This window comes from Rattus norvegicus, chromosome 7 (assembly GCF_021556685.1).
Source record: "Rattus norvegicus strain SHRSP/BbbUtx chromosome 7, alternate assembly SHRSP_T2T, whole genome shotgun sequence".
NCBI classification, from domain to species: Eukaryota; Metazoa; Chordata; class Mammalia; order Rodentia; family Muridae; genus Rattus; species Rattus norvegicus.
Genome location: NC_141540.1, coordinates 75,726,474 through 75,740,844, shown reverse-complemented (window position 1 = coordinate 75,740,844; position 14,371 = coordinate 75,726,474).

The following is a 14,371-nucleotide window of genomic DNA, read 5'->3' as shown; positions in this document are numbered from 1 at the left end:
ACCTCATCTTTCGTTAATGCTTTACCTGTTACCATAATTACTTCCTTTACCTTCATTTTGGGTTGTAAAGTTTTTCAAAGCAGAGGTGTTTATTGATCTATTTCCCTGTGGTGCTTGCCACTGTACTGAATATAGAGTACCGGGTATTAGATAGTAATGGGTTTTATTTTATACAGTATTCATTGTTTATAGGTTGTCTCTAGAGTAACCATAATGTCAGCCTTGTTTGAGCTCTATTAAGATGTGTCCTTTTGATGTATTAGCTCAGGACTTCACAACAAAATGCATACTCTGTCTACTGAAAAAGAAAAGGGGGCTGGAGAGATGGCTCAGCAGTTAAGAGCACCCGACTGCTCTTCCAGAGGTCATGAGTTCAATTCCCAGCAACCACATGGTGGCTCACAACCATCTGTAAAGAGATCCAATGCCCTCTTCTGGTATATCTGAAGACAGCTACAGTGTACTTATATATAATAAATAAATAAATCTTTAAAAAAAAAAAAGAAAAGAAAAGGAGACTGAAAGAAGCTTAGAGACATCAAATGAAGTCACGGCTGGTTAATGCTCAAAGCTTCCGTGGGCCATCACCAGAGTGCTTTCTCAGTAGACCACAGTGTGTAATAAACACAAGATGCCTGCCTGGTGATGAACTTAGAGTATAAAACTTAATATAGGTGTGAGCTGATTCTTAGCTTTTTTTTTTTTCCTTTCAATGGAACCTACATTTTCTGAAATGGCATCCTTCCATATGGGGGAGGAGCTTGTGGGTACCAAGCTTCCTTCCATGATGTGTTACACAAAGACATTAAGTTATTGGCATTCAGGAAGAGCCTTCTTGCCTTGGTTGCTATGCTGTCTTGTAAGCCCTAATGTGTTCTGTTCTAGCTGTTTGCCTTTGTCGGTGGGTACTTTTGAGAAGCCTTAAGGTAGTAAGAGGAGGAGCCTGGTATCAGAAGGTAAATGCTCTGGGTTCAAATCCCAGATCTTCCTTGCCCTGGGCAAAAATAACCACTCAACCAAGCTGTATTTAAGTCTGTTTGTTAATAGGCGGCTAGAGAGATGGCTCGGTAGTTAATAAGAGTGTGTTCTGCTGGGGTTGGGGATTTAGCTCAGTGGTAGAGCGCTTGCCTAGGAAGCGCAAGGCCCTGGGTTTGGTCCCCAGCTCTGGGAAAAAAAAAAAAAAAAAAGAGTGTGTGCTGCTCTTCCAGAGGACCTGAGTTCATTTCCCAGCATCTACCTGGTTGTGAACAATGTTCTAATTACAATCACAGGGATCCAAAACACTCTTCTGGCCTCTGAGCACTGAACACGTGGTACACAGACATACAAGCAGGCAAAACACCTGTCCACATGAAATAAAAATCTTGAAGAAATCAGTTTGTAATAATGCAAAAATTGTGATGAGCAAATGTTCTGATAACTATAAAATGTTTAGCTTAAGTCCCTGGAATAACAGAGATTAGCTTAGCCTTTTCACTTTCATGTGTCATTTGGCAGAAATAAAAATGAAAAGTATTCAGGGTTGGGGATTTAGCTCAGTGGTAGAGCGCTTGCCTAGCAAGTGCAAGGCCCTGGGTTCGGTCCTCAGCTCCGGAAAAAAAAAAAAAATGAAAGTATTCATTGGAAGGCGAATGTATTGTTTTTCAAATTAATTTAGACCCATCTAGAATCCATGTAGGCTTTCTTTTAAAAACTGGTTCTCCTCTTGGATAAGAATTTACATGAGGAGCTGTCATTCCTTTGTTAAAAGCATTTCCTTTGCACAGAAAGCAGATGTCTTCAGCTAAGGTTAAAGCTCGCATGCTCTGGGACTATTCCTATCACAGGGATGGCTATTGAGGTGGCTTCTAGAGCCTGATTTGTAAAGCTCTGTCTGGGAATTTATCATCTGTGCCACTAAAGGCTGTTTCTTATCAAGTCCATGTGGATACCACATATGTAACTGACTGCTCTCAGTTAACCTTGGTTCAACTCAAGATCTAGTTTGTGTTTTCAGACCCTCATAGGATCTGCATGTCTACACTTCACTGGTTATAGAAATGAAGAATAACTCTTAAAGAAAATATCTGGAAGTATGTATCATTTTTTATACTTAAAAGAATTTGGTTCTATATTATATATAATTTGTATCTATAGGATTCTGAGAGCTCAAAATATGACATTCAATGATTTGTCCAGGTCCTGAACCCAAAACATTACTGCTTCTTATAGAGGGGCATGGCAACGGGGGAAGGAGAGCACTAGGGTGTGAGACACTAGGAGGTAGGTAACTCTGTTTCCTCTTCTCTAACGAATGCCACAGTCCCCTTGGCCTTCATACCTCGACCTGCTCACATCACCATTGCACAAGAACTCAATCAATCCCAGACACCTTGAGCACAGTCCAGCTAAGGGTCAGACTTCCTAACATTTGTTTAGATAGATGACAGATAGATAGATAGATAGATAGATAGATAGATAGATAGATAGATAGATAGATAGATGGATGGACAGACAGACAGCTACTTTTTAGTATTAAGAGTTGACGCTAGAGCTTCATGCATGCTAGGCAAATACTAGCATTGACCTATATTTTAAGCCTCTGTTTCCCCTTTACACTCCTATTTTTAAGACATTTCACATTCTTAATGAGAAGAGAAGTCTATAAAATAAAGAAGAGGAAAATGAAAACAAGTGCTCTTTTCAGCCTGATACAAATAACAGTCTAAGTAAAATACTTCAAAGTAGCATACTAAAAGGCTCCAAAAACTAACAAGCTCTAAAATTTCTCTGGTAAAAACCCTAGTGCCTTCCCAAGTTTAAATTTAGCAACTAGTTGTCTTAAATTTTGATAGACCTTACCTAGTGTGTTAGTGTGAATGAGTATGGCCCATTTATTTATTTAAAATAAATGAGAAGCAAATTTATTTTTATGTTCATGCTTCATGTGACCTTGTTGGAGTAGTTGTGCCCTTGTTTAAGATGATGTCCCACTGGAAGTGGGCTTTGAGGTGTCTTTCAAAAGCCCACACCAAGCCCAGCCCTGTCTATACATGCACACCTCCCCTCTCCCTCTCCCTCTCCCTCTCCCTCTCCCTCTCCCTCTCCCTCTCCCTCTCCCTCTCCCTCTCCCTCTCCCTCTCCCTCTCCCTCTCCCTCTCCCTCTCTCTCTCTCTCTCTCTCTCTCTCTCTCTCTCTCTCTCATCCCTACTGGCTACATATCAAGATATCAAGATGTAAAGCTCTCAGTTACTGCTCCAGTGCCAAGCCTGCCTACCTACCCCCAACTCCATGATGATAATGTACTAACCCTCTGAAGTATTAAGCAAGCCCCCAATTAAACACTTTCCTTTATAAAAGTTGCCTTAGTCATGGCGTCTCTTCACAGCAATAGGATAATAATTAAGACACCAAGGTTGAATGGAAACTTAATAAAAGATAAATAAAAGCTCAGGCTAGCACTCTCAGGTTTTCTTCTTTTTTTTAATTTAGGAATATATCAACCAAGTGTTCTTTTTATTACTCAGCATGAACAAATACAAACTCAAGACAAGCATTTTCCAGATCTTGCTGACAAGCCTATGTTGTCAAAACTTGGGAAACAGAGAGGCAGGACCAGGAGTGAAGAGACCAGCTAGGCCTCATGGAGACCCTGCCTCAAACTGAAATGAACGGTGTTGGTAGCATCTGGACATCACGAGTGTGCATGCCCACACATACACATGTAAAAGCAATTCCCCCGGCTCCATTGGCTCATTCTAATCTGTTTTGTGTGTTTATTAAAGATAACAAAATTGCATTTATTACAAATCTCTGCAAACTAGAAAATCCAAAGATCTATTCCAATTACCATCTAAACCAAACTTCTCCAAATTCTAGTTACATTGTTTCTCAGCCCCTGGCTTGAGGCTTCTAAAGTTCACAGAACACTTTGACTCATTCTCGATTCAAGTTAACAAGTTAGAAGATTCCCCAGCCCCAGGAAAAGTTTAATCTTAAAAAACAAACAAAAACCAGCTTTCACATCTGCTGCGTGGCATCGTTAACAGGAAGGACAGTGTACAGGTCAAGGACTGTCCTAATTCTTCTGAATTTTAGCATTCTCAGAAGGATCCCATCTCTGGTGACACAAAGTGCAGGGCCGGTGATGAAGATTGCAGTCATACCGAGGCAGGAAGACAGCGTTCCCGAAGGGGAACAGAGAGGGGTCTGAGGAAGACGGGAGGTGGGAAGGAGCTGGGAGGAGTGGAGGAAGGGGAAACAGGTCAGGATGTATGGCATGAGGAGAATTTATTTTCAATAAATTAATAAAAGAAATACAAAGTGGGGAAGGAAAGAAAAAGACTAGAAACAATCACACTGGCCTCAAGGATCAGGCTGGGAAAGGCAGGAAGAAGAGAAATTTGGGACGAATAAAACACAAATAGAAAAAAACTAACAGGCCTCAGAGGCTAAGTTCATAGTCCAGTAAAAGCACATAAAGAAAACTCTTGGTAGTTAATCTGCCTGGGTGTCTCAGCTCCAGGACAGTGAAGAGGCCATGGGATCCTGGTTTGCCCAGATTTATTAAATGTTTTCAGGAGAAGATAAATCCAAATAATTTCTTGCCTGCTTCATAGTGCCAGATGTACCAGCACCTCAGCCTGCTCATGTCAGCTCTTTGATTCAGGAAATATCGAGAAACAGGATGTCTTCAGAGGCTCACCGTGGCTGGACACCACCTGGGGAGCAGGTGGCATGCAGCTTTCCCCACTCCTCTATGCACTGTGCCCTGTGGAAGCCCCTCTCCTCAGCAGTGTTCAGTGTGGTTCCATTTGGGGATCATTCCAGGGCCTCAAGCCTGCCAGGCATGGACTCTGCCTCCAGGTTATACACTCAGTCCCACCTCCCATTTACAAAGGATATGTGAGGTAGACTCAGGCTGTCTAAAGGAAGAGAAATGAGAAAAGACAAGTGGATCATGTTAATGAAAATGGCTTACTAGTAATTTGGTGTAAAGAAAGCTACTCAGACACCAAAGTAAAGGACAGTGGTGTGACCAAGCCACCAGTACGGCAGCACTGTCCAGAATCATGGACAGTCCAGATTCAAATGTGCCTCTCAGTACAAAACACATTGCATTTCATACCCTTTGGACAGAAACAACTAATTTTAGCATTTTTTATTGAATATTTTGGATATTTTAGCTTAAAATACATTTATGTTATTTTGATCTTTTACTTTTTTAAAGTGTGGCTACTATCAAATTTTTAATCCATACAAAGCACACATTGGTGCTACATATTATATTTCTGTTGAACAGTGACAACCTATTAGATAAAAACGTCCATCAGCTCATGAATGTAATTTCAACAACCAGAGAATGTGGCTCAGCATAAGAAAAGAGGAAACTACAGGGGTGGGATTTAGAGGTGGTGATGAGAACTTCTGTAATTGACTATGGTAATTCCTATATGACTATAAATGGATTAAAGGCCATTCAATTATAAACTCTTAAAATATATTTAGATATTTTATGTCATAAAAATAAAACTTCTAAATTTCAGAAAATGAAAGAAACGTATATAGTCTAACTCTAAGCATTGAACATGTAGAGTCTCCCCCAAAGGACACCCATTGGTTAGAACACCACCAAGATTCAATGCAATGTCAATATTTAATCAACATTCTGGACTTTTGTCTCTTACGATGTTCCCCGTGTGTTTGCCAACAGCATACTTGATTCAGTAAACACCTAGATTCACTAGTGACTCCCCAGTTCCTGCTATCAGCTCAGTCTGCTCCTTAAAATTGCACAACCAAGCTCTCTTCATGGCCAGATGCATCTCAACTTCTGGATGTCCAATCCCTCTTCCCTGCCCTTTGTCCTCCATTGGCTCACCAGGACCTGAAGCACAGGCTTCCTTGCTGAGCCTTCTGTGTCTTTCCCTCTCACATTGTATCCCCAAGGAAGCCTTCCAACTAGGAGCTGAGCCATCTTGATGCCTCAGTTATACACACACCCAAACATGAGAAAAAGGGAGGAAGGATGGGAGGAAGGGAAGGAAGGAGAGAGAGACGGGAGAAGAAATAGCTATGAAGCAGTTAACTTTTATATTTTTATTATTTGGAGTGGAGCGGGTACAAGACTCACTCGTGTAGCCTGTGCTGGCCTTAGCCCTGACCCTCCTGGAATTACAGGCTGAGCTCCACACCCAGGTGTCTTCCTCCTCACTCCATTCATTGTCAGTGGTGCAGAAACCCAAATAAAAGTTAGTGAACCCTACATTACGAGGAACCAGCCCCAGCACTAAGAGTGTTTTATAAAATTCAGTACTCAGATGATATATGATGAAAATAAAAGCATGTTGGTGCATAAAGTTACAGCAATAATATATTGCCAATAGCTCTAGGGTTACATGTTACAGTTTTGATTACATGTGATTAATACAAAAAATCCAAGTATTGATCACAGATCAATTTTTACCACAAGAAAACAAAGGGAAGGGCACCATCTCTATTAACTGAAACCATGAAATCAGGGAATAAGTTTAGTGATTAAAAAAATGCAGTAACCTTGACTGCCCACTGATATGTCAATCACAAATCCTGCGTCCTTCCTTATCTTTTCCTCAAGTCATGATGGAAAATTGAGAGTCCTAAGTAGAACACTTCAGTGTTTTGACTTAGGGTTTGTAGAAAGACTATTTATTCAGAGACATAAACTGTGTTTAGGCGTTTGTGAGCCAGACATATTCAGGTGATGGGAACACCTAATCCCAAGCATTAGAATCCTTCTGGTGCTTAGAAGGTCCTTGCCTAAACCAGAAGGGTGCCCGCAGCCTCGAAGCATTGAAATGAAAGCCAACAAAGGCCAGGAAGGTCTCTGGGGCTTGGAGAATTGGGGAGAGAAGGCTTTTGCTAGTGTAGTAATGCAAGCTGGGGGTAGAATGTGGACATGGTAGTGTGGTAATGAGGAGATGGGACAGATCCAAGGACTGTTAGGGAAACTGAGTCAGTGAAACGTGAAAAGGTGAGCAGTCACACCCAGAGCTAAGGTTGTGCCTCTGTGGCAGAGGATACACCTCGTATGCAGGCAGTGATGGGCTGGATCTCCAAACCACCAGGAGAACAAAGTCAGCCCCAAGCACCCCAGTGCAGACCAGCCCTAAATATGAATAAGTTAAGTGGGATGGAGATTCATTCAAGGACAGGAGAACAAGCTCAGAGTTGGACACATTGGCCTTCAGATGGCCTGAGATCCCAAGCATTAGAATCCTTCTGGTGTTCAGTAAAGGGACCTGACCAATGAAGAGCCCATGGGAACTGTGCTGGCGTGAGGGAAAAGCCAAGAGTAAACCCAGAGACTTAAGAACAGCAAGAGGTATGACTGACCGCTTTGGTTAGGAGGTCTGAGGCAGGGTCAAGAGCCAAGAGTAAAGGAGACCCCTAATTCCTTCTATACTTAAGAGATGCTCAAGAATGTGGATAAGTGCTTGCTTTTTTGCCCGTTGACCAGATACACTAGAACTATCTGCGTTATCTATGCAGCATGGGGTTGTTATTATTTTTACCTAAATATGTCTTTAAAAAACATATTTTTTTCTTTTTTCTTTTTTCTTTTTTCTTTTTTTTTCCGGAGCTGGGGACCGAACCCAGGGTCTTGCGTTTGCTAGGCAAGCGCTCTACCACTGAGCTAAATCCCCAGCCCCTAAAAAACATATTTTTAAGAAGAAATAAAGGCCTGGCTTTTTTCAACACACCTTTAATGGTTTTTAAATTGTTTCATATCTAGTCAAGTTGAGATTTTTAAGAACTTCATTTTGAATTTATAATAAAAGTTAATAACTTAATTTTTTTAAAAAGTCAACAAACTGCAAGCACCTATTAGTAAAAGACATAATAATAATAATAATAATAATAATAAGAAGAAGAAGAAGAAGAAGAAGAAGAAGAAGAAGAAGAAGAAGAAGAAGAAGAAGAAGAAGAAGAAAGAATGCCGGTGTCTTAGTATAATGTTTGTGTATGCTTGGCCCAGGAAGTAGAATGTGATGGTTTGCATATGCTTGGCCCAGGGAGTGGCACTATTAGAAAGTGTGACCTTGTTGGAGGAAGTGTGCCACTGTGGGATGGGCTTGGAGACCCTCCTCCTAGCTCCTCCTAGGATGCTGAGGCTATTCCTGGCTTCCTTCGGGTGAAGATGTAGAACTCAGCTCCTCCTGCACCATGTCTGACTGGATGCTGCCATGCCTCTGCCTTGATGATAATGGACTGAACTCTGAACCTGTAAGCCACCCCCTGTTAACTGTTGTCCCTTATAAAACTTGCATTGATCATGGTGTCTGTTCACAGCAATAAGATCCTAAGACAGAAGTCATTATCAGGAGTGGGGTATTGCTGTGATAGACCTGACCATGCTTTTGTTTGGAAGAATGTGGATTTGGGGACTTTGGATTTGGAAAGCAGTGGGATGTTCTAAATGAGGCTTAATGGGCTATTTTAATAGGAATGCAGAGTCTTAATTTTGGTATGTGCTGTAAAGATTGCTTTTGTGGTATTTTGGTGAAGATTGTGGCTGCTTTTTGCCCTGGTCTGGAGTCTGCCTGAAGCTAAGGTAAAAAGACTCAGATTAATTGCACTGACAAAGGAAGTCTCAGAAACACCCATCATAGACTTTGTTCTCTGGTTAAGGCTCATGAAGAGCATTTTAATGAAAAAGGGGAGTTGAAAAAGGAAGAATACAAAAATATATGGTTCGAGTATTAAAGGGACACCAGGAAGTGAAATGGAGCTGAATCCTGAGTTTGAGGATATTAAATTGAATTAAGGGAGTAATGACCTTGGGGCAAGATCCCATCCAGCTAAGTTTGCTCCAGGCAACTAAGTACAAACCTGTACTCCCAGGAGACAGGGACACAGATCTCTATATTCAAGATCAATCTACAGAGCAAGATCCAGGACAGCCAAGCTTAGGCAGTGAAGGAGTTAGAAAAGAGGAAGTTAGTGATTATATAATAGAACAAGGGGGCCATGTTCCAGCTCCTGCAAGCAGCAGAACTCAGCAGCTTCAGCCATGTGTCTCTGGCTTTATATTTAAGAGAAGAAGGAGACAATTGATGCTGGTTAGCTGGGGCTAAGAAAGAGATCAGCATCACTGAGGTGAAATGGTCTGGGAAGTGTTTTTTGAGAGCTGTATTCCAGAGATGCCAAGGTTGTACCTCGTGCTGTGGCTGGACTTGGTAGTGTGTAAGAGTCACCCAGGTGGTACTGGTTTTGATGGCATGAAAGGGTCGTGAAGAACAGCTGAGACTGGGTACCGTGAGAGGCCATGGAAGGCTATTGGTGAAGGTTGCAATTGATGGCCCAGGACTGAAGAGGTCATGCAAAGGAGTTGAGGCTTGATACCATGAAGAAAGCCTGTGAGAAGCTACTGGTGAAGCCTAGTTGCAAGGTAGACTCCAGTGTATTGGTGTTCTTGAGCACCAAGAACAGCTGAGGCAGTGGAGTTGATCAACCTGACTGCTACAGAGGACAGAGCTGGAGAAGTGGAGCCAGCCCTTTGGAGAATCATGTGAGGATCCAAGACACTGAAACAAACTGTAACAATGAAGCTGCCTTGGAGACCCAAAGATGTTAAAGATACTAGAGCCACACACTATCCAGTGAGGAAAGCTGCTAACAGGAAGTGGAACCAACTCAGGAGGAAGAAGTTTGTTGCAGTCAACAGAGATGAAAAAGGAGTTAAAGATCTGAAGACCATATTGACATCAGACATGGAGATGGCGGAGTTTGAAGTTTGCCCAGCTGGTTGCCTGTCTTAATTCAGGGATTACAGTTAAGTGATTGGATGGATCTCAGAAGAGACTTTGAACTTTGGACTTTTAATATTGTTGATACTGCTGTAGACTATGGGGACTTTGAAAGTTGGACTAAATGTACCATTTTTATTATACTGTGTTTAGGTATGGCCTCCATAGACTCATGTGTTTAAACAAGCCTATGGAGGCCAGGGAGTGGAATGTGTTGGTTTGCATATGCTTGGCCCAGGGAGTGGCACTATTAGAAGGTATGACCTTGTTGGAGGAAGTGTGTCACTGTAGGGTGGGCTTGGAGACCCTCCTCCTAGCTCCTCCTAGGATGCTGAGGCTGTTCCTGGTTTCCTTTGGGGGAAGATGTAGAACTCAGCTCCTCCTGCACCATGCCTGCCTGGATGCTGCCATGTTCCTGCCTTGATGACAATGAACTGAACCTCTGAACCTGTAAGCCAGCCCCAATTAAATGTTGTCTCTTATAAAGCTTGCATTGATCATGGTGTCTATTCACAACAATAAGACCCTAACTAACACAGTCAGGGTTTCTATTCCTGCACAAACATCATAACCAAGAAGCAGGTTGGGGAGGAAAGGGTTATTCAGCTTACACTTCCACATGCTGTTCATCACCAAAGGACGTCAGAACTAGAACTCAAGCAAGTCAGGAAGCAGGAGCTGATGCAGAGGCCATGGAGGGATGTTACTTACTGGCTTGCTTCCCCTGGCTTGCTCAGCTTGCTCTCTTATAGAACCCAAGACTATCAGCCCAGGAACAGCACCACCCACAATGGGCTGGGTCCTCCCCCCTTGATCACTAGTTGAGAAAATGCCTTAAAGCTGGCTCTTGTGGAGGAATTTCCTCATCTGAGCTTCCTTTCTCCGTGATAACTTCAGCTTGTGTCAATTGACACATAAAATCAACCAGTACAGTGGTAAAGTAAATCAATGTGACACCTTGACAGTATTCCCTTAAAACTGAGCTAACATGTAGCACAGTGGTTATGACTATTGGCTTTGGAGCCAGGAAGAAGTGGAGCCTAGCTCTGTCTTTTCAGTGGTGTGGTCAGGAACAAAGTGCCCTGGCTCCAAATGAAACCGTGACCCAGCTTATTCACTGATATTCAAAAGAGAGTGGATGAATGGATTTAGATCTAAAGCAGCTTTGGTGGTTTGGTTGGTTATTTGGTGGGTTTGCTTGTTTGTGACGTTGGACTGGAGAGATGACTCAGTAGTTAAGAGTGATTTCTGCTCTTCCAGAGGACACTGGTTGGGGTTGATTTCCAGAACCTGTGTAGTGGCTCACAACTATTTACAACTCCAGACCCAAGGTAGTCACTACTTTCTTCTGGCCTTCATGGGCAACAGATATGGTGCCCAGATCTGGGCTCTGTCCTGCCCCATCTCCCTTCCAATTCGCACTTCACCTGCACTGTCGGTGGGTTGTTGTGCCTGTCCTCCCATCCCAGGAGGCCTGCTCAAAATCAAGACACCCAGACCAGCTAACAGCAGAGACAACCAGATGATGAAAGGTGAGTTCAAGAACATAATCAACAGAAGCCAATGCAATTTGGCAACATCAGATCCCAGGTCTCCTACAATAGAAGCCCTAGATATACTAACACACCTGAAGAGCAAAGTTCTGACCTTAAATCCCATTTCATGAAGATGATAGAGGCCTTTAAAGAGGATATAAATATGTCCCTTAAAGACATACAGGAAAAAACAAACAGATTGAGGTCTTTAAAAAGGAAACAAATAAATCCCTTAAAGAAATGTAGGAAAACACAATCAAACAGGTGAAGGAAATGGACAAATTCTCCAAGACCTAAAAATGGAAATAAAAGCAATAAAGAAACCACAAATCGAGGCTATTCTGGAGATGTAAAACCTAGGAAAGAGAACAGCAACTATAGATTCAAGCACCACCAGCAGAATACAAGAGATGAAAGAGAGAATCTAAGGCATAGAAAATACCATAGAAGAAATTGATACTTTGGTCAAAGAAAATGCCAAGTATAAAATGTTCCTGGCCAAAAGCATCCAGAAATTTTAGGATACAAAAAAAAAAAATGCCAATCCTAAGAACAATAGAAATAGAAGAGGGTGGAGATTCCCAGCTCAAAAAGCCAGAAAAAAATCTTCAACAAAATCATAGAAGAAAACTTAACCTAAAGAAAGAGATGGTCATAAACATATAAGAAGCCTACAGAACACCAAATAGATTGTACCAGAAAAGAAAAGCCTCCCAGCACATAATAATCAAAACACTAAATGTACAAAACAAAGAAAGAATATTAAAAGCAGTAAGGGAAAAGGGCCAAGTAAAACATAAAGGTAGGGGCTGGGGGTTTAGCTTAGTGGTAGAGCGCTTGCCTAGCAAGCGCAAGGCCCTGGGTCCGGTCCCCAGCTCCGAAAAAAAAAAAACAAAAAACATAAAGGTAAACCTATCAGAATTACATCAGACTTCTCAACAGAGACTCTAAAGGCCAGAAGATCCTGGACAGATGTCTTGCAGAACCTAAGAGACCAAAGATGCCAGCCCAGACTACTATACCCAGAAAAACTCTAAGTCACCATAGATGGAGAAACCAAGATATTCCATGACAAGACCAATATCTTTCTACTAAGCCAGCCCTACAGAGGATACCTGAAGGAAAACTCTAACACAAGGAGAGTAACTAAAACCAAGAAAACACAAGAAATTATTCATTTTACAACAAACCCAAAAGAAGAGAATCACACACCCACATAGTACCACCTCCAGCAACAAAACAACAGGAACTATCATTGGTCAGTAATATCTCCCAACATCAATGAACTCAGTTCACTAATAAAACAACAGGCTAACAAACTGGACACGTAAACAGGATCCACAACTCTGTTGCATACAAGAAACACACCTCAGCTACAAAGATACTACCTCATAGTAAAGGGCTGGAAAAAGGTTTTCCAAGCAAACAGTTCCCAGAAGCAAGCTAGAGTAGGTATTCTAATATGTAATAAAATAGACAACCAACCAAAAGTAATCAAAAGAGATGGGGAAGGAAAAATCCATGAAGATGAAATCTCAATTATGAAATCTATGCCCCAAATGCCAGGGCACCCACATTCATGAAAGAAATTTTACTAAAATTCAAAACATACATTGAACCCCACACAGCAATAGTGAGAGGGTTCAACACCCCACTTTCACCAACGGACAGAGCATCAAAACAAAAAGTAAACAGAGACACAATGAAACTAACAAACATTATGAATCAAATGGACCTAAAAGGTATCTATAGAACATTTCACCCCAAAACAAAAGATTATGGTTTCTCACCACCTCACAGACCTTTCTCTAAAATTGATCATATAATGAGATACAGAACAAGCCTCAACAGATGCAAGAAGATTAAAATAATTCCTTGCATTCCATCAGATCAACATGGACTAAGGCTGGACTTCAACAACAACAGAAACAACAGAAAGCCCACATAATGGAAACTCAACAAGATCTCATACTAGCAACTTAACAGCACACTTGAAAGCTCTAGAAGAAGAAGCAAACATACCCAAGAGGAGTAGACACCAGAAAATAGTCAGACTCAGGGCTGAAATGAACTAGACATACAAAATCCTGTACTCAATTAGAAACAAAGAGAAGAATACAAATAATCAATAAAACCAAGAACTGATTCTTTGAGAAAATCAGCAAGATAGACAAACCTTTTGTCATCCCAACTAAAAGGTCCAGAGATAATATCCAAATTAGCACAGACAGAAGTGAAAAGGGAAAAATAACAACAGAAACTGAGGACATTTTGAAAAATCATTAGTTCAAATTATTTTATAATCTGGAAAATCTAAACAAAATGGATGAGTTTCTAGACTGATGCCATGTACCAAAGTTAAATCAAGATCAGGTAAACTTTCTAACAACCCCATAGGAAACCCTAAAGAAATAGAAGCAATCATTTAAACCCCAACCAGGGGGCCAGGGCCAGATGGTTTTAGTGTAGAATTCTACCAGACCTTCAAAGAAGAGCTAATACCAATAATCCTCAAACTATTCCAGGAAATAGTAATAGAAGGAATACTACTTAATTCATTTTATGAGGTCACAGTTACCTTGATACTGAAACCACACAGACCCAACAAAGAGAGAACTTCAGACCAATTTCACTTATGAACATTGACACAAAAGTACTCAATAAAATTCTTACAACCTGAATCCAAGAACACATAAAAAATATCATTCATAGTATACAAAAAGTTACCAATGTAATCCAAGTCAAAGAAAAAATCACATGATCATCTCATTAAATACTGAAAAAGCCTTTGACAAAATACAACACCTCTTCATGTTAAAAGTCTTGGAGAGATCAGGAGTAAAAGATACATATATAAACATAATAAAAACAATATATAACAATTCACATTAAATGGAAAGAAACCGGGGCTGGGGATTTAGCTCAGTGGTAGAGCGCTTACCTAGGAAGCGCAAGGCCCTGGGTTCGGTCCCCAGCTCCAAAAAAAAAAAAAAAAATGGAAAGAAACCTAAAACAATCCCACTAAAATCAGGAATGAGACAAAACTTCCTGTTCTTTCCATATCTATTC